This window comes from Hypanus sabinus, unplaced genomic scaffold (genome assembly GCF_030144855.1).
Source record: "Hypanus sabinus isolate sHypSab1 unplaced genomic scaffold, sHypSab1.hap1 scaffold_553, whole genome shotgun sequence".
NCBI lineage: Eukaryota > Metazoa > Chordata > Chondrichthyes > Myliobatiformes > Dasyatidae > Hypanus > Hypanus sabinus.
The window spans coordinates 240,340-246,426 of NW_026781414.1; positions in this window are offsets into that span (position 1 = coordinate 240,340).

The window sequence follows — 6,087 nt, forward strand, 5'->3', positions numbered from 1 at the left end:
GATTGGTGGATCACACAGCACGGAAACAGGCCTTTGAGCACCCCCCCCCCCCCCCCGCCAAAGGAAACAACCCTACCCCGCACAACAGCGGAGGAGCCGGTGTCACCAGGGTAGCTGAAATCTGGAACTCACTGCCCGAGGTGGCGGTGGAGGCAGGTCCCTTCACAACATTTACGAACAGGATGAGCATTGAAACTGCCGAGATACAGTCGGCTGTGAACCAAGTGCTGATAAATGGGACCAGTGTAGACAGTGAGTGGATGGTCAGAACAGGTATGGCCGGCCAAAGGCCTGTTTCCGTGCTGTGTGATCCGCCACTCCGCACATGCTAAATTAACGATGGTGGTACCGCGAGGCATTGATTTCAAAACTCAACACCCCTCTCCAACCTGAAATAAACCAGACTGCACCCCTTTCTTACGTCTGGGAATATCTGTTTCTGTCAAAGTAGCATAGAGATTGTTCACTTCTGCTAAACAACTGGCAACTGATGAAGTTCCTGTGTCTTCTTGCATTAATGTTGCTTCCTTGCAGCAAAACTAACCCTCTCACTGTGTCAGAATCAGTGATTAAATCAGACCCCAAACACTGTGCTTTCATCCCTGCACGTTATAACTGGAACCATCTCACTGAGGGTCTGATGGAGACATGGGATCACATCTCCTCTGCTTCTGACATTTCAAATACCCTCAGAATGGTTTTCTGATTCAGTCTGAAGGTTATGGTACATTCAGCTCGTCATCAGACCTGAAAAATCATGTCTTCCCACAGCTGGTTCCGCCTGTTGGTGTATCCTCTTTCGTCCACCTCCAGGGAAGCTGCATCACCACACAGACTCCTCACTTGAGAATACACACAGTGTATTCTGTTGACTAATACACTGTGTGTGGACCCCGCTGGCAATTCTGGTGTTGTGACCCGAATCGAGACAAACACCACGCTGCCCACTCCTCCAACAACACGGCACAGCCGGACACATAACAGGGGACTTTACATCCCACAACACTGGAGTCAGTGATGAAACCCGTGATTAATGTTGTTGTCCCACCGAAATAATAAGAAACGCCCATTTTGGTTCGTTTAAATACGGTGACGTCAGACACCCCCACTCGCCTGACGTCACACATGGACTCCCCATACCGGGATCTGCCCTCACGTGCGCGGTGTCTTACGTCACCCACGCGCTGCTGTGCTCGAGCTTTATCGGTTTAACGGCTGGGCTAATAATCACGTGACCAGCCCCTCCCCCCACAGCTGTCAACAGAGGATTCAGGAGCTACGCTATTTCTATTGGTGCTAAGCGATGTCAATCACTGTTTACAACCAGTCGCGAAGGCGGACAAGCCGAGTGGGCGTTACCCCGCCGAGTTCGTCTCCCGCTCGAGCGCCGACCGCCTCCTCAGAGCGGAGAAAACCTCAAAGTAAATGTCCGCTTTCTGATTTATTTCCATTTCCCTCCGAGGGAAGTTGGGGCGTTTGTGAAGCGTCTCCTGCGGCCGGAGTCTGATGTATCGCTGAGAGGCAGGAGGAGACCGCTCGGCCCGTCGGTTCGATGCCGGTTCCCCGGGGAGGGAGGGATTTTATTGAAAGGATGAAGATGGTGAGAGAGGGGGCGGACAGGATGTTTGTCCCGGTGGGGACAGGAGGGGCTCATCTGTGGAAATGTCTGAGCCCATGGTGGTGTCGAGCAGAGGGATTCACCACATTGGGGGCAAACACCGGCAGACTGTTGCCCTGCAAGCGGGACCAATGGTCCGGGCAGGGTGACAATTATTTGTGCTTTGTTGAGATTGTACCTGGAATTTGGTGTAAAATCCCGCTCCCCATACTAACATGGGTTATACAGACCGAAGAACAAACTGCCGGAGGAACTCAGTGGGTCGGGCAGCATCTGTGGAGGGAAATGGACCGTCAACATTTCGGGCCGAGACCCTCCCTCTGGACTGAGAGTGGACGGGAAATAGTCAGAGAGAATAGGTGAGGGGTGGGGATGGGGTAAGAGCTGGGGAGTGAGAGGTGGATCCAGGTGAGGGGGGAGGTGGGAAGGTGGAAATAGTGACAGGGGTGGGAGGTGAGTGATCGGGGCAACACGGGGCTGCAGAAGATGGAAATTAATTCTATAGAGGATTAACAAAGTGGTTAGAGAGTATTTATTATAGAGAGTGCAATGAAGATACACCAGACTGATCCCTGGGGTGGTGGGGTCATCATATGAAGAAAGATCAAATGTGATAACCCTTTCATTTAGAGAATCGAGGACTGAGAGGTGAACACACTGAAATGCACAACATCATTACCGGTTGAACCAGGGATCTCAGTCTCTGAAACAGGGATAGACTGTGCGGGACTGAAATGAGGGGAAATGTCTCCATTCCGAGGGTGGTGAATGTTTATAAATCCCCACCACAGAGGGCGGTGAAGACTCAGTGATTGTCCGCACGTAAAACAGATGTGTGGAGACCGAAGGGATCGAGGAAATGAGGATCGGGCAGAAACACGTGGCTGAGATGGGTGAGCAGCCGCCATCTTGCTGATGGTTAGAGGGGCTGAATTGCCTCCTGCTGTTTCTCACTTGATGTTTCAATGTTCCTGTCCAGCAAGGCTCTGGAGGAATGTGAATAGAAGTTAGTGTTTAGAAACACAAAACTGATTTAAATGAAACGTGAACATTTCCTTTTTGCGTCTGAATTATGTTTTGGACCTGGATGGGAATTGAGCCGGTGACTCTGTGACCTGGACGTGGAGGGAAAAGGATCGGGGAAGATATGGTGTGGAAAAATAATCATGTATCTGTGGTAAATATGGAATAATCTGGGGAATGCGGTGGATGGGTCGGGCAGCATGTGAGGGGCGAGGAGCAGAGTCACCAGTTCAGGAGGGAGTCCCTCCACCCGTCACCTGATCCCGGTTCCTGTTCACGTTTTTCTGCAGATCTGCAGCATCTGCGGGTCACTGTTCTATGTGTCCGTGTAGCTTCACCTTTCACCCGTTCAGACAAGTCAGTGAGATCCGGATCTGTCACGTCCTCTCGTTGTGGGTGGACAGTGCTTTTATCTCTGTAATAGTTTCTGCATGTTTCATTCCACTGTTTTGAGGTGCTGAAGTGCTGCCAATGTTTCTGGGTGTCTGACCCGTTTATGTGAGAATTTAGCCTTTTGTATTTATCTGAGTTTCTTAAAAATGTGTAAAGTTTAGTTCAGCTTCACTTCAGAATTTCCAAAGCAACACCCAGTCAGTCAAATTGCTCCACACAATTAAAATAGCTTATCACTTTTTTTCTCTATTTTTGTACTATATATATGTATATTCTTATTTTAAATCACAATTTTTCAAAACTATTGTTATGAATTAGGTTCTGCTGCTACCGCAGGGACAACAAATTTCATGACACATGCCGGTGCTATTAAACTTGATTCTGATATTGATCTGGGAGACCCACCACCGGTCACCTGATCCCAGTTACTGCAGATCGTAATGTGAGATTGAAGCATTTTCCATATATTTGCTTTCCACAGAAATTACAACAGTTCAGTTTCCTTCTGTGGTTCCAGAGCAGAAGCTCAGTCTGTCTAATATTTCCACACAATTAAACTGGGAAATTGGTTTATTATCATCATGTACTGAGCTACAGTGAAAATCTTGCCTGACATACCATCCAGACAGATGGATACATTTCAACTGTACACTGAGCTGATATACATCAAAATAATCACTGTAACAAAGCATTATGGCTGCAGAGAAAGTGCGGTGCAGATGGACATATGGTGCAGGGTCACGTCCAGTTACATTGTGAGGTTGAGTCCATTTTATCATTCATTTGGCTTATAACTGCAGACAGGAAGCCGTCCTTCAGCCTGGTGTTACGCACTTTAAGGCTTTTGTATCTCTTCCCAATGGGAGAGCAGGTTTGCAGCAAGAATGTCTGTGGTTGTGAGGATCTTTGAGTACATGGCCTGCTTTTCCGAGGCAGGGGAAGTGTAGGAAGAGTCCATGCAGGGGAGGCTTGTTTCTCTGATGTTCTCTGCAGTTCCTTGCAGTCCCTTGCAGTCATGGGCAGAGCAGTAGCCATATGAATGCGTGAAGTATCCACAAGAAGCTCAGAGACCTCGGCCTTCACCCTGCCTTGTGTCGCTGGATCCTGGACTTCCTGTCAGATCGCCAGCAGGTGGTAAGAGTGGGCTCCCTCTCCTCTGTCTCTCTGACCCTCAGCACACATACCCCACAGGGTTGTCTCTTTGGCCTTCTCCTTTACTCTCTGTGCACCCATGACTTGTGTTGCCACCCACAGCTCCAATCTGCTAATTAAATTTTGCTGACAGCAGTACATTGATTGGCCTAATCTGAAATACTGATAACAATCAATCAAATGCCTTCTGACAAGGCTCGGTCCAAACAAACTTTTCACCCTTCTTCAGGAGATTGGTCAGAGGAAGAGCGATAGCAGCAAAGTTCTTACGGTAATATCCATCCATTCCCAGAAACCTTCTAACCACCTGTGTTAGTTAACATCAGCCCGGTGTTTTATTAACATAATTCACATCATTAATTTGGGAGACTATTTCATACAGTCTATTGAATTTCACCTGAAGTGGATTCGTCAACATAAGGCAAGCACCTTATCCCCCACCTGGTATTTTCTTTCTCGAGCGCTGTTATCAAACCAACATTTTGTTTTGAGAAATCTTTAAGTTTTGTCTCGCTGGACTACAGGCTTGGTATAGTTTATTTTTGGACTTCAAAACACAGTCTAACAAGTTAACATGTACATCCCCATCAATCTACTGTACCTTTAACAAGATCAAAGGGCTCAAATGGAGTAAAGCCCAGTGATTCCTGTACTGACTCTCTTTCTGTGGACGAAAGCAAATATATTCCTTCATCCCAGTCTTTTCCATTTTCAACACAATATGTCTTAATCATTGTTTTGAGGGTAGAATGAAATCTTTCTAAAGCCCCTTCTGGTTCCGGATGGTATGCAAATGATGCAATCTGTTTTGCTTCCAATTCATAAACTACCTGCTTGAATAATGCAGATATACAATTACATCCTTGATCAGACTGTATTTCTTTAGACAAATCGAATAAAGTGAAAATCTTGGTAAGAGCCTTCACCACAGTTTTAGCTTTAATATTTCTGAGAGGCATTGCCTCTGGGAATCTGGATGCAGTACACATAATAGTTAGCAGATACTGATGGCCAGCTTTAGTCTTTGGCAATGGGCCAACACAATCCACTATAACTTTGGAAAAGGGTTCACCGAATGCAGGTACAGGCCACTGGGGTGAGCTCATTAGGTTTACCCACAACTTGACAAGTGCCTTTTGGAAACTCTTATTCAGGGTAAACATAACTTCATGAGTTAAAGCAAACTGATCTGCTAATCCAGCAGATTCCTGCGGAGTGGCAGCATCATTTCCATCTAAATACATCTTTATGTCATCAGGGACGCACCTTCAGAATTCTTCAATTAAAACCAACTCTCTCAAGCTGTTAAAATCATCATTTACATGTTCAGATGTGCACCAGTGGTCAATAGACACAAATTTCTCATAAGCAAATTCCGTATATCTGGTTCACAGATTTCTTTAAATTTCTAAACTTTTGCCTGTCTGCTTCTGGGACCAACCCGTAAGCTTTGAGCACAGCCTGTTTCACTATGTCATAATATGTGGTCATAATACGTGGCCATGTGGTTAAGGTGTTGAACTCGCGATCTGAAGGTCATGAGTTCGAGCCTCAGCCGAGGCAGCGTGTGTGTCCTTGAGCAAAGCACTGAACCACATACTGCTCCTGCACATTTATAGCCCAGTGGCGATGACTGGGGCAGCATAAATAAGTAAATAATCAGCTGCTTCAGCAACTGTCAAAGCAGAATAGGCTTGCTAAGCCTTCCCCTTAATTACACTTTGTAAGAGAACTTTTCTTTCTGCTTTTCTGCCTCTCCAGCCTGAAACTGCCTCTGCCTTTCCGGAGCCTCCATCTTTAATTGTTCTAACTTCTACGGGAGCTCAAGCTCACGAGGTTTACTTTCAGGAAACTCCAACTCCTCCACTTTAAACACACCCTCAGATACATAATGTTCAGCT